This window comes from Microcebus murinus, unplaced genomic scaffold, assembly GCF_040939455.1.
Source record: "Microcebus murinus isolate Inina unplaced genomic scaffold, M.murinus_Inina_mat1.0 scaf049_hap2_Mmur4.0, whole genome shotgun sequence".
NCBI lineage: Eukaryota > Metazoa > Chordata > Mammalia > Primates > Cheirogaleidae > Microcebus > Microcebus murinus.
In genome coordinates this window covers 67,985-82,333 of record NW_027438995.1, presented here as the reverse complement: position 1 = coordinate 82,333, position 14,349 = coordinate 67,985, and the positions used below count along the sequence as shown (strand labels likewise).

Here is a 14,349-nt window from a genome sequence, read left to right as displayed (position 1 = left end):
TCAGGGTGCTTTCTCTAAGGGGCAGACTCTTTTCCGGGCGGGCTACCGGTGTCTCTGTTTGCTCGTTTCTTTCTTCCATTTCGGGAAAGGCTTCCTTGCTGGGTGTGGAAATCTCCTATGCCTTCCCTCGCCTATTCTGTCAGCTTTAAAATTCTCTTTCAGTTGCCACCCTCACAGATGGATTAGGAAACTCTTTCCGGTGCACTCATTAGTGAAATGACCTCCAGGAAGCTGGAATCCAATATCTAATGGCCGATTTTTAGCGAGTCCACACGCCAGGGTGGTCGGGGTCCAATGCAGCCCCGGCCAGGCCCAGGCCCCTTGGACTGGGCCACCGGAGGACACGGAGGAGGGTCCCGGCCCCCACGAAGCGGTGCCGGCAGTTCTCCACGGGCTTGGGCGTTTTCCAGAGGTAGGAGATGGAGGGGACTGATTTCTTCAGCGCCCCCCAAACCACGCCACCCCACCCCACCCATGGGACACATCCCCAGAGAGAGACGCCCCATACACTGGCTGTGCCCCAGCCCTGGCCCGGGGGAATAGGCGGCAGCCCACCCACAGGGCGAGGGGGGGGGCGCAGCTGAAAGGGGTTGTGGGGGAGGGCGGCCCCTGGCTGGGGTCAAAGGGCGAGCGTCCCGCGCGTGCGCAGTCAGCGGCAGGCAGCGACGCGCTGGGGGTGGGCAGCGGGTAGGTGAAGGAGGCCGGGCGAGGAGACGAGGGGGGCTGGGAGGGCTCCACCTTGGCGAGTCCAGCCGTGGAGGCGCATCTTGTGTGAGTGTGAGTGAGTGTGAGTGTGTGTGTGTGTGTATAGAGAGACAGCCCCCCGCCCCGCCCCGCCCATCACCCCCGTCCCTGGGACCCGGCCGGCCGGAGAACTCAACCGGCCCGGCCCGGCGCGGGGCCTGGGGCGGGAGGCGGCGGCGGGGAAGCCCAGAGAGGCTCGGCTTCTTGAGCGGGGCAGGGGCGCCCTCCGCCGCCGTCTAGGGCCACACCACCCTGAACGCCCCCGATCTCGTCTGGTCTCGGAAGCTAAGCAGGGTCGGGCCTGGTTAGTACTTGGATGGGAGACCGCCTGGGAATACCGGGTGCCACAGGCTGCTGCTTTTTTTTTTTTTTTTTTTTTGCCTCTTGTTCTGTCCCCTTTCTGGGAGCGCGGCGGCGGCCCGGGGTGGGGGTCACCCCCACCCTCAGCGCCCGCGCGGTGCCTGGCGCCCCAGCCCGCACCGTGGGGCCTCCTCTTGTCCCAAGCCGCGACACCGCCGCCACGCGGCAGCATGCGTGGCATCTGGACTGTCAGGTCTCAGACCAAAGGTCTGCTCTGTGGGAACCGACACGCTGGAGGAAACCTTGAGAGTCTGAGAGGGGAGGGAGTTCCAGAAGAAGGCCAGGATGTCATTTTGAGGGAGTACGTGACCAGAACTCGTCCCGTTGCTTTTGGGGTTCTATGGGCTACACGCAGGAATCTTTGGTGGTGGCACCTGATGTTGGGGGATCCGGAGTCACACCCAGACCTGCTCCACAGGCCTCCTTTTACTTTTCTCTTCGGATTCATTATGTTTAAAAAGTGTCTCTTACCTCTAAGATTGCATTTTCTTTTCTCTCTCTTTTCAAGCAGATGATGGGAGTACAAGTATTCAGGTGACATGTGTTGCCCGTGCCCCCCTCCCCCCTGTGTTCTTTTTTTTTTTTTTTTTTTTTTGAGACAGAGTCTCGTTTTGCTGCCCAGGCTAGAGTGAGTGCCATGGCGTCAGCCTAGCTCACAGCAACCTCAATCTCCGGGCTCAAGCAATCCTGCTGCCTCAGCCTCCCGAGTAGTTGGGACTACAGGCATGCACCACCACGCCCGGCTGTGTTTTTCTATATATATTAGTTGGCCAATTAATTTCTTTCTATTTTTAGTAGAGACGGGGTCTCGCTCTTGCTCAGGCTGGTTTCGAACTCCTGACCTGGAGCAATCCGCCCGCCTCGGCCTCCCAGAGAGCTAGGATTACAGGCGTGAGCCACCGCGCCCGGCCCCCCCCTGTGTTCTTATTCATATACCTCTCATGTTGTTCCAGCGTATTGTGGGGGTACCAATGTTAAGGTCGGGTGCCTTGCCCTCTCCAAGCCTCCCCCCTCGGGTCAGAGCTTCAAGTGCGCCCATCCCCCAGTCGGTGCGCACCCACCCCATGCCTAATGGATGTGTATGCCCCTCCCCTCCCCCCACCCGCCCGACACCCACCCGATGAAGGTGATTCCTCTCCGTCCACTTAGGTGTCCATCCGTTCGTACCAATTTGCTGGTGAGCGCGCTCACGTGAGCGCGCTCACGTGGTGCTCGTGTGTCCATTCTTGGGATACTTGGCTTACTGGAACGGTTCCAGCTCTGGCCAGGAGAACACGAGAGGCGCCCTCTCACCGCTGCTCCTCACAGCCGAATGGCACTCCGTGGTGTCCACGCGCCACTTTATTGATGCACTCCTGGATGGATGGGCACTCGGGTCGCTTCCACGTCTTTGCGATTGTGAATTGTGCCCTAACTGTAACCCTAAACCCTTACCCAGCCCGTCTCCTCTGCCCCTGCCTGACGCACTCCTCCCCGGCCAGGCCCGTCACTGTCCTGGGCCCCCGCCTGACCGGCTCCTCCCGCCCGGCCGGTCTCCGTCCTCTGCCCCTGCCTGACATGCTCCTTCCCGCACGCCCGGCCCTCTCACCGTCCTCGGCCCCTGCCTGACCGGCCTCCTCCGTCGCCTGGGCCTTCCAAGGGCTTGGTGTGGACGCTGCTTCCAGGAAGCCCTCCAGAAACCCGGCAGCAGGGTGGCCGCGCAGTCTCCAGCAGCCGTCCCTAAGTCGCGTGAGTGCGGGGGACGTGCCCCCGCTGTGCCGCGGGGGGGCCCAGCCTGGTGTCTTCCCTGAGGCCCTGGGGCTGCCGGCTGGGCTGCCGCTCCCCGCAAGGGGAGAGCCGCGGAGGTGGGGACCGCCTCCTGATGGGGACGTACACGCAGCTCTCCACGTCGGATTCCGGGGCTCTCTGTCCTGCCCGAAGGCCCAGCTGGCCTGCGGGTCCTTAGAGTGGCAAAAACATCCGAAAACTGAGATTGAGGGTCCGGTGGGTGTCTGCACTTTTGTGCTGGGCACCCCAGGGAGGCCCGGGGGCTGGCTGGACAACGTGGTCTGCTGGGCGGGGGGAGGGGGGTTGGAGGAGCAACTGATGCCCTTTGCACTTTGGGTAGCAAGAGTCTGAGGTGTCTCTGAGCCCTGTGCCCTGTGGGGGGGGGGCGGGGGGGAGGAGGAGGAGGAGGAGGAGGAGGAGGTGGGAAGGGCCGGGGCCTGCAGTCCTGTTCCCGGGGTGGCACGGCAAGTGGCTTCTTCCACAGGCTGCTTGGCCTGGGCTCCCTGCACCTGGGCCTTTGGAGGACCGGCCCTGTGCTTGCCAACACTTCCTGCAGGGACCCAGAGCTGGGAGGTGGCATCTCTCAGCCCTGGGTCGGGCAGAGCCCCAGCGGGCCATGCCCACAACCTCTCTCAGCACCGGTCCCCCAGAAGGCTCCTTTGGGACCAGGATTCTCTTGCGGTGACTCTTTAAGGTCTGGCCCCTGGATGGAGGGGCACCAGGAGTAGAGGAGCAGGAAGGGGAAGGGGGTGGCCATGCGAGGGGACACTTTGAGGCCAAGTCCCAGCTTCAGCCTGATCCTCCTGGGAACCCCGCTCTGAGACAAGGAGCCGGGCTTCGCATTCCCACAGCAGCCAGTCGTGGGCTGAGGACACCTGGGGCGTTGGGAACTCCCTGGCTTCTCCTTGGTTTAACATCTAGAGCTGCTTGTGAATCGCGCCGCCACACACACCCGAGCGCAGGTGTCTTCCGCACAGACTGCGGGCCTCGCTCTTCTGAATGCCGCTAGCTCGCCACCCACCCACGGGTGAACCTGGTCAGGGTGCTTTCTCTAAGGGGCAGACTCTTTTCCGGGCGGGCTACCGGTGTCTCTGTTTGCTCGTTTCTTTCTTCCATTTCGGGAAAGGCTTCCTTGCTGGGTGTGGAAATCTCCTATGCCTTCCCTCGCCTATTCTGTCAGCTTTAAAATTCTCTTTCAGTTGCCACCCTCACAGATGGATTAGGAAACTCTTTCCGGTGCACTCATTAGTGAAATGACCTCCAGGAAGCTGGAATCCAATATCTAATGGCCGATTTTTAGCGAGTCCACACGCCAGGGTGGTCGGGGTCCAATGCAGCCCCGGCCAGGCCCAGGCCCCTTGGACTGGGCCACCGGAGGACACGGAGGAGGGTCCCGGCCCCCACGAAGCGGTGCCGGCAGTTCTCCACGGGCTTGGGCGTTTTCCAGAGGTAGGAGATGGAGGGGACTGATTTCTTCAGCGCCCCCCAAACCACGCCACCCCACCCCACCCATGGGACACATCCCCAGAGAGAGACGCCCCATACACTGGCTGTGCCCCAGCCCTGGCCCGGGGGAATAGGCGGCAGCCCACCCACAGGGCGAGGGGGGGGGGCGCAGCTGAAAGGGGTTGTGGGGGAGGGCGGCCCCTGGCTGGGGTCAAAGGGCGAGCGTCCCGCGCGTGCGCAGTCAGCGGCAGGCAGCGACGCGCTGGGGGTGGGCAGCGGGTAGGTGAAGGAGGCCGGGCGAGGAGACGAGGGGGGCTGGGAGGGCTCCACCTTGGCGAGTCCAGCCGTGGAGGCGCATCTTGTGTGAGTGTGAGTGAGTGTGAGTGTGTGTGTGTGTGTATAGAGAGACAGCCCCCCGCCCCGCCCCGCCCATCACCCCCGTCCCTGGGAGCCCGCGGGACCCGGCCGGCCGGAGAACTCAACCGGCCCGGCCCGGCGCGGGGCCTGGGGCGGGAGGCGGCGGCGGGGAAGCCCAGAGAGGCTCGGCTTCTTGAGCGGGGCAGGGGCGCCCTCCGCCGCCGTCTAGGGCCACACCACCCTGAACGCCCCCGATCTCGTCTGGTCTCGGAAGCTAAGCAGGGTCGGGCCTGGTTAGTACTTGGATGGGAGACCGCCTGGGAATACCGGGTGCCACAGGCTGCTGCTTTTTTTTTTTTTTTTTTTTTGCCTCTTGTTCTGTCCCCTTTCTGGGAGCGCGGCGGCGGCCCGGGGTGGGGGTCACCCCCACCCTCAGCGCCCGCGCGGTGCCTGGCGCCCCAGCCCGCACCGTGGGGCCTCCTCTTGTCCCAAGCCGCGACACCGCCGCCACGCGGCAGCATGCGTGGCATCTGGACTGTCAGGTCTCAGACCAAAGGTCTGCTCTGTGGGAACCGACACGCTGGAGGAAACCTTGAGAGTCTGAGAGGGGAGGGAGTTCCAGAAGAAGGCCAGGATGTCATTTTGAGGGAGTACGTGACCAGAACTCGTCCCGTTGCTTTTGGGGTTCTATGGGCTACACGCAGGAATCTTTGGTGGTGGCACCTGATGTTGGGGGATCCGGAGTCACACCCAGACCTGCTCCACAGGCCTCCTTTTACTTTTCTCTTCGGATTCATTATGTTTAAAAAGTGTCTCTTACCTCTAAGATTGCATTTTCTTTTCTCTCTCTTTTCAAGCAGATGATGGGAGTACAAGTATTCAGGTGACATGTGTTGCCCGTGCCCCCCTCCCCCCTGTGTTCTTTTTTTTTTTTTTTTTTTTTGAGACAGAGTCTCGTTTTGCTGCCCAGGCTAGAGTGAGTGCCATGGCGTCAGCCTAGCTCACAGCAACCTCAATCTCCGGGCTCAAGCAATCCTGCTGCCTCAGCCTCCCGAGTAGTTGGGACTACAGGCATGCACCACCACGCCCGGCTGTGTTTTTCTATATATATTAGTTGGCCAATTAATTTCTTTCTATTTTTAGTAGAGACGGGGTCTCGCTCTTGCTCAGGCTGGTTTCGAACTCCTGACCTGGAGCAATCCGCCCGCCTCGGCCTCCCAGAGAGCTAGGATTACAGGCGTGAGCCACCGCGCCCGGCCCCCCCCTGTGTTCTTATTCATATACCTCTCATGTTGTTCCAGCGTATTGTGGGGATACCAATGTTAAGGTCGGGTGCCTTGCCCTCTCCAAGCCTCCCCCCTCGGGTCAGAGCTTCAAGTGCGCCCATCCCCCAGTCGGTGCGCACCCACCCCATGCCTAATGGATGTGTATGCCCCTCCCCTCCCCCCACCCGCCCGACACCCACCCGATGAAGGTGATTCCTCTCCGTCCACTTAGGTGTCCATCCGTTCGTACCAATTTGCTGGTGAGCGCGCTCACGTGGTGCTCGTGTGTCCATTCTTGGGATACTTGGCTTACTGGAACGGGTTCCAGCTCTGGCCAGGAGAACACGAGAGGCGCCCTCTCACCGCTGCTCCTCACAGCCGAATGGCACTCCGTGGTGTCCACGCGCCACATTTTATTGATGCACTCCTGGATGGATGGGCACTCGGGTCGCTTCCACGTCTTTGCGATTGTGAATTGTGCCCTAACTGTAACCCTAACCCTTACCCAGCCCGTCTCCTCTGCCCCTGCCTGACGCACTCCTCCCCGGCCAGGCCCGTCACTGTCCTGGGCCCCCGCCTGACCGGCTCCTCCCCGCCCGGCCGGTCACCGTCCTCTGCCCCTGCCTGACATGCTCCTTCCCGCCCGCCCGGCCTCTCACCGTCCTCGGCCCCTGCCTGACCGGCTCCTCCGTCGCCTGGGCCTTCCAAGGGCTTGGTGTGGACGCTGCTTCCAGGAAGCCCTCCAGAAACCCGGCAGCAGGGTGGCCGCAGCAGTCTCCAGCAGCCGTCCCTAAGTCGCGTGAGTGCGGGGGACGTGCCCCCGCTGTGCCGCGGGGGGGCCCAGCCTGGTGTCTTCCCTGAGGCCCTGGGGCTGCCGGCTGGGCTGCCGCTCCCCGCAAGGGGAGAGCCGCGGAGGTGGGGACCGCCTCCTGATGGGGACGTACACGCAGCTCTCCACGTCGGATTCCGGGGCTCTCTGTCCTGCCCGAAGGCCCAGCTGGCCTGCGGGTCCTTAGAGTGGCAAAAACATCCGAAAACTGAGATTGAGGGTCCGGTGGGTGTCTGCACTTTTGTGCTGGGCACCCCAGGGAGGCCCGGGGGCTGGCTGGACAACGTGGTCTGCTGGGCGGGGGGAGGGGGGTTGGAGGAGCAACTGATGCCCTTTGCACTTTGGGTAGCAAGAGTCTGAGGTGTCTCTGAGCCCTGTGCCCTGTGGGGGGGGGGCGGGGGGGAGGAGGAGGAGGAGGAGGAGGAGGAGGTGGGAAGGGCCGGGGCCTGCAGTCCTGTTCCCGGGGTGGCACGGCAAGTGGCTTCTTCCACAGGCTGCTTGGCCTGGGCTCCCTGCACCTGGGCCTTTGGAGGACCGGCCCTGTGCTTGCCAACACTTCCTGCAGGGACCCAGAGCTGGGAGGTGGCATCTCTCAGCCCTGGGTCGGGCAGAGCCCCAGCGGGCCATGCCCACAACCTCTCTCAGCACCGGTCCCCCAGAAGGCTCCTTTGGGACCAGGATTCTCTTGCGGTGACTCTTTAAGGTCTGGCCCCTGGATGGAGGGGCACCAGGAGTAGAGGAGCAGGAAGGGGAAGGGGGTGGCCATGCGAGGGGACACTTTGAGGCCAAGTCCCAGCTTCAGCCTGATCCTCCTGGGAACCCCGCTCTGAGACAAGGAGCCGGGCTTCGCATTCCCACAGCAGCCAGTCGTGGGCTGAGGACACCTGGGGCGTTGGGAACTCCCTGGCTTCTCCTTGGTTTAACATCTAGAGCTGCTTGTGAATCGCGCCGCCACACACACCCGAGCGCAGGTGTCTTCCGCACAGACTGCGGGCCTCGCTCTTCTGAATGCCGCTAGCTCGCCACCCACCCACGGGTGAACCTGGTCAGGGTGCTTTCTCTAAGGGGCAGACTCTTTTCCGGGCGGGCTACCGGTGTCTCTGTTTGCTCGTTTCTTTCTTCCATTTCGGGAAAGGCTTCCTTGCTGGGTGTGGAAATCTCCTATGCCTTCCCTCGCCTATTCTGTCAGCTTTAAAATTCTCTTTCAGTTGCCACCCTCACAGATGGATTAGGAAACTCTTTCCGGTGCACTCATTAGTGAAATGACCTCCAGGAAGCTGGAATCCAATATCTAATGGCCGATTTTTAGCGAGTCCACACGCCAGGGTGGTCGGGGTCCAATGCAGCCCCGGCCAGGCCCAGGCCCCTTGGACTGGGCCACCGGAGGACACGGAGGAGGGTCCCGGCCCCCACGAAGCGGTGCCGGCAGTTCTCCACGGGCTTGGGCGTTTTCCAGAGGTAGGAGATGGAGGGGACTGATTTCTTCAGCGCCCCCCAAACCACGCCACCCCACCCCACCCATGGGACACATCCCCAGAGAGAGACGCCCCATACACTGGCTGTGCCCCAGCCCTGGCCCGGGGGAATAGGCGGCAGCCCACCCACAGGGCGAGGGGGGGGGGCGCAGCTGAAAGGGGTTGTGGGGGAGGGCGGCCCCTGGCTGGGGTCAAAGGGCGAGCGTCCCGCGCGTGCGCAGTCAGCGGCAGGCAGCGACGCGCTGGGGGTGGGCAGCGGGTAGGTGAAGGAGGCCGGGCGAGGAGACGAGGGGGGCTGGGAGGGCTCCACCTTGGCGAGTCCAGCCGTGGAGGCGCATCTTGTGTGAGTGTGAGTGAGTGTGAGTGTGTGTGTGTGTGTATAGAGAGACAGCCCCCCGCCCCGCCCCGCCCATCACCCCCGTCCCTGGGAGCCCGCGGGACCCGGCCGGCCGGAGAACTCAACCGGCCCGGCCCGGCGCGGGGCCTGGGGCGGGAGGCGGCGGCGGGGAAGCCCAGAGAGGCTCGGCTTCTTGAGCGGGGCAGGGGCGCCCTCCGCCGCCGTCTAGGGCCACACCACCCTGAACGCCCCCGATCTCGTCTGGTCTCGGAAGCTAAGCAGGGTCGGGCCTGGTTAGTACTTGGATGGGAGACCGCCTGGGAATACCGGGTGCCACAGGCTGCTGCTTTTTTTTTTTTTTTTTTTTTGCCTCTTGTTCTGTCCCCTTTCTGGGAGCGCGGCGGCGGCCCGGGGTGGGGGTCACCCCCACCCTCAGCGCCCGCGCGGTGCCTGGCGCCCCAGCCCGCACCGTGGGGCCTCCTCTTGTCCCAAGCCGCGACACCGCCGCCACGCGGCAGCATGCGTGGCATCTGGACTGTCAGGTCTCAGACCAAAGGTCTGCTCTGTGGGAACCGACACGCTGGAGGAAACCTTGAGAGTCTGAGAGGGGAGGGAGTTCCAGAAGAAGGCCAGGATGTCATTTTGAGGGAGTACGTGACCAGAACTCGTCCCGTTGCTTTTGGGGTTCTATGGGCTACACGCAGGAATCTTTGGTGGTGGCACCTGATGTTGGGGGATCCGGAGTCACACCCAGACCTGCTCCACAGGCCTCCTTTTACTTTTCTCTTCGGATTCATTATGTTTAAAAAGTGTCTCTTACCTCTAAGATTGCATTTTCTTTTCTCTCTCTTTTCAAGCAGATGATGGGAGTACAAGTATTCAGGTGACATGTGTTGCCCGTGCCCCCCTCCCCCCTGTGTTCTTTTTTTTTTTTTTTTTTTTTGAGACAGAGTCTCGTTTTGCTGCCCAGGCTAGAGTGAGTGCCATGGCGTCAGCCTAGCTCACAGCAACCTCAATCTCCGGGCTCAAGCAATCCTGCTGCCTCAGCCTCCCGAGTAGTTGGGACTACAGGCATGCACCACCACGCCCGGCTGTGTTTTTCTATATATATTAGTTGGCCAATTAATTTCTTTCTATTTTTAGTAGAGACGGGGTCTCGCTCTTGCTCAGGCTGGTTTCGAACTCCTGACCTGGAGCAATCCGCCCGCCTCGGCCTCCCAGAGAGCTAGGATTACAGGCGTGAGCCACCGCGCCCGGCCCCCCCCTGTGTTCTTATTCATATACCTCTCATGTTGTTCCAGCGTATTGTGGGGATACCAATGTTAAGGTCGGGTGCCTTGCCCTCTCCAAGCCTCCCCCCTCGGGTCAGAGCTTCAAGTGCGCCCATCCCCCAGTCGGTGCGCACCCACCCCATGCCTAATGGATGTGTATGCCCCTCCCCTCCCCCCACCCGCCCGACACCCACCCGATGAAGGTGATTCCTCTCCGTCCACTTAGGTGTCCATCCGTTCGTACCAATTTGCTGGTGAGCGCGCTCACGTGGTGCTCGTGTGTCCATTCTTGGGATACTTGGCTTACTGGAACGGGTTCCAGCTCTGGCCAGGAGAACACGAGAGGCGCCCTCTCACCGCTGCTCCTCACAGCCGAATGGCACTCCGTGGTGTCCACGCGCCACATTTTATTGATGCACTCCTGGATGGATGGGCACTCGGGTCGCTTCCACGTCTTTGCGATTGTGAATTGTGCCCTAACTGTAACCCTAACCCTTACCCAGCCCGTCTCCTCTGCCCCTGCCTGACGCACTCCTCCCCGGCCAGGCCCGTCACTGTCCTGGGCCCCCGCCTGACCGGCTCCTCCCCGCCCGGCCGGTCACCGTCCTCTGCCCCTGCCTGACATGCTCCTTCCCGCCCGCCCGGCCTCTCACCGTCCTCGGCCCCTGCCTGACCGGCTCCTCCGTCGCCTGGGCCTTCCAAGGGCTTGGTGTGGACGCTGCTTCCAGGAAGCCCTCCAGAAACCCGGCAGCAGGGTGGCCGCAGCAGTCTCCAGCAGCCGTCCCTAAGTCGCGTGAGTGCGGGGGACGTGCCCCCGCTGTGCCGCGGGGGGGCCCAGCCTGGTGTCTTCCCTGAGGCCCTGGGGCTGCCGGCTGGGCTGCCGCTCCCCGCAAGGGGAGAGCCGCGGAGGTGGGGACCGCCTCCTGATGGGGACGTACACGCAGCTCTCCACGTCGGATTCCGGGGCTCTCTGTCCTGCCCGAAGGCCCAGCTGGCCTGCGGGTCCTTAGAGTGGCAAAAACATCCGAAAACTGAGATTGAGGGTCCGGTGGGTGTCTGCACTTTTGTGCTGGGCACCCCAGGGAGGCCCGGGGGCTGGCTGGACAACGTGGTCTGCTGGGCGGGGGGAGGGGGGTTGGAGGAGCAACTGATGCCCTTTGCACTTTGGGTAGCAAGAGTCTGAGGTGTCTCTGAGCCCTGTGCCCTGTGGGGGGGGGGCGGGGGGGAGGAGGAGGAGGAGGAGGAGGAGGAGGTGGGAAGGGCCGGGGCCTGCAGTCCTGTTCCCGGGGTGGCACGGCAAGTGGCTTCTTCCACAGGCTGCTTGGCCTGGGCTCCCTGCACCTGGGCCTTTGGAGGACCGGCCCTGTGCTTGCCAACACTTCCTGCAGGGACCCAGAGCTGGGAGGTGGCATCTCTCAGCCCTGGGTCGGGCAGAGCCCCAGCGGGCCATGCCCACAACCTCTCTCAGCACCGGTCCCCCAGAAGGCTCCTTTGGGACCAGGATTCTCTTGCGGTGACTCTTTAAGGTCTGGCCCCTGGATGGAGGGGCACCAGGAGTAGAGGAGCAGGAAGGGGAAGGGGGTGGCCATGCGAGGGGACACTTTGAGGCCAAGTCCCAGCTTCAGCCTGATCCTCCTGGGAACCCCGCTCTGAGACAAGGAGCCGGGCTTCGCATTCCCACAGCAGCCAGTCGTGGGCTGAGGACACCTGGGGCGTTGGGAACTCCCTGGCTTCTCCTTGGTTTAACATCTAGAGCTGCTTGTGAATCGCGCCGCCACACACACCCGAGCGCAGGTGTCTTCCGCACAGACTGCGGGCCTCGCTCTTCTGAATGCCGCTAGCTCGCCACCCACCCACGGGTGAACCTGGTCAGGGTGCTTTCTCTAAGGGGCAGACTCTTTTCCGGGCGGGCTACCGGTGTCTCTGTTTGCTCGTTTCTTTCTTCCATTTCGGGAAAGGCTTCCTTGCTGGGTGTGGAAATCTCCTATGCCTTCCCTCGCCTATTCTGTCAGCTTTAAAATTCTCTTTCAGTTGCCACCCTCACAGATGGATTAGGAAACTCTTTCCGGTGCACTCATTAGTGAAATGACCTCCAGGAAGCTGGAATCCAATATCTAATGGCCGATTTTTAGCGAGTCCACACGCCAGGGTGGTCGGGGTCCAATGCAGCCCCGGCCAGGCCCAGGCCCCTTGGACTGGGCCACCGGAGGACACGGAGGAGGGTCCCGGCCCCCACGAAGCGGTGCCGGCAGTTCTCCACGGGCTTGGGCGTTTTCCAGAGGTAGGAGATGGAGGGGACTGATTTCTTCAGCGCCCCCCAAACCACGCCACCCCACCCCACCCATGGGACACATCCCCAGAGAGAGACGCCCCATACACTGGCTGTGCCCCAGCCCTGGCCCGGGGGAATAGGCGGCAGCCCACCCACAGGGCGAGGGGGGGGGGCGCAGCTGAAAGGGGTTGTGGGGGAGGGCGGCCCCTGGCTGGGGTCAAAGGGCGAGCGTCCCGCGCGTGCGCAGTCAGCGGCAGGCAGCGACGCGCTGGGGGTGGGCAGCGGGTAGGTGAAGGAGGCCGGGCGAGGAGACGAGGGGGGCTGGGAGGGCTCCACCTTGGCGAGTCCAGCCGTGGAGGCGCATCTTGTGTGAGTGTGAGTGAGTGTGAGTGTGTGTGTGTGTGTATAGAGAGACAGCCCCCCGCCCCGCCCCGCCCATCACCCCCGTCCCTGGGAGCCCGCGGGACCCGGCCGGCCGGAGAACTCAACCGGCCCGGCCCGGCGCGGGGCCTGGGGCGGGAGGCGGCGGCGGGGAAGCCCAGAGAGGCTCGGCTTCTTGAGCGGGGCAGGGGCGCCCTCCGCCGCCGTCTAGGGCCACACCACCCTGAACGCCCCCGATCTCGTCTGGTCTCGGAAGCTAAGCAGGGTCGGGCCTGGTTAGTACTTGGATGGGAGACCGCCTGGGAATACCGGGTGCCACAGGCTGCTGCTTTTTTTTTTTTTTTTTTTTTGCCTCTTGTTCTGTCCCCTTTCTGGGAGCGCGGCGGCGGCCCGGGGTGGGGGTCACCCCCACCCTCAGCGCCCGCGCGGTGCCTGGCGCCCCAGCCCGCACCGTGGGGCCTCCTCTTGTCCCAAGCCGCGACACCGCCGCCACGCGGCAGCATGCGTGGCATCTGGACTGTCAGGTCTCAGACCAAAGGTCTGCTCTGTGGGAACCGACACGCTGGAGGAAACCTTGAGAGTCTGAGAGGGGAGGGAGTTCCAGAAGAAGGCCAGGATGTCATTTTGAGGGAGTACGTGACCAGAACTCGTCCCGTTGCTTTTGGGGTTCTATGGGCTACACGCAGGAATCTTTGGTGGTGGCACCTGATGTTGGGGGATCCGGAGTCACACCCAGACCTGCTCCACAGGCCTCCTTTTACTTTTCTCTTCGGATTCATTATGTTTAAAAAGTGTCTCTTACCTCTAAGATTGCATTTTCTTTTCTCTCTCTTTTCAAGCAGATGATGGGAGTACAAGTATTCAGGTGACATGTGTTGCCCGTGCCCCCCTCCCCCCTGTGTTCTTTTTTTTTTTTTTTTTTTTTGAGACAGAGTCTCGTTTTGCTGCCCAGGCTAGAGTGAGTGCCATGGCGTCAGCCTAGCTCACAGCAACCTCAATCTCCGGGCTCAAGCAATCCTGCTGCCTCAGCCTCCCGAGTAGTTGGGACTACAGGCATGCACCACCACGCCCGGCTGTGTTTTTCTATATATATTAGTTGGCCAATTAATTTCTCTCTATTTTTAGTAGAGACGGGGTCTCGCTCTTGCTCAGGCTGGTTTCGAACTCCTGACCTGGAGCAATCCGCCCGCCTCGGCCTCCCAGAGAGCTAGGATTACAGGCGTGAGCCACCGCGCCCGGCCCCCCCCTGTGTTCTTATTCATATACCTCTCATGTTGTTCCAGCGTATTGTGGGGATACCAATGTTAAGGTCGGGTGCCTTGCCCTCTCCAAGCCTCCCCCCTCGGGTCAGAGCTTCAAGTGCGCCCATCCCCCAGTCGGTGCGCACCCACCCCATGCCTAATGGATGTGTATGCCCCTCCCCTCCCCCCACCCGCCCGACACCCACCCGATGAAGGTGATTCCTCTCCGTCCACTTAGGCGTCCATCCGTTCGTACCAATTTGCTGGTGAGCGCGCTCACGTGGTGCTCGTGTGTCCATTCTTGGGATACTTGGCTTACTGGAACGGGTTCCAGCTCTGGCCAGGAGAACACGAGAGGCGCCCTCTCACCGCTGCTCCTCACAGCCGAATGGCACTCCGTGGTGTCCACGCGCCACATTTTATTGATGCACTCCTGGATGGATGGGCACTCGGGTCGCTTCCACGTCTTTGCGATTGTGAATTGTGCCCTAACTGTAACCCTAACCCTTACCCAGCCCGTCTCCTCTGCCCCTGCCTGACGCACTCCTCCCCGGCCAGGCCCGTCACTGTCCTGGGCCCCCGCCTGACCGGCTCCTCCCCGCCC

General features: G+C 62.5%; 4 non-coding genes across 4 annotated transcripts; all 4 read left to right on the top strand.

Moving 5' to 3' along the window:
- Positions 1–978: 978 nt before the first annotated feature.
- LOC142868954 (5S ribosomal RNA) lies at positions 979–1,097 on the top strand. The gene has a single exon (XR_012917813.1). It is a non-coding gene; the product is annotated as a 5S ribosomal RNA (ribosomal RNA).
- A 3,800-nt stretch (positions 1,098–4,897) lies between these two features.
- Positions 4,898–5,016, top strand: LOC142868953 (5S ribosomal RNA). The gene has a single exon (XR_012917812.1). It is a non-coding gene; the product is annotated as a 5S ribosomal RNA (ribosomal RNA).
- A 3,787-nt stretch (positions 5,017–8,803) lies between these two features.
- Positions 8,804–8,922, top strand: LOC142868951 (5S ribosomal RNA). The gene has a single exon (XR_012917810.1). It is a non-coding gene; the product is annotated as a 5S ribosomal RNA (ribosomal RNA).
- A 3,787-nt stretch (positions 8,923–12,709) lies between these two features.
- LOC142868950 (5S ribosomal RNA) lies at positions 12,710–12,828 on the top strand. Its single transcript, XR_012917809.1, has one exon. It is a non-coding gene; the product is annotated as a 5S ribosomal RNA (ribosomal RNA).
- Positions 12,829–14,349: the final 1,521 nt, after the last annotated feature.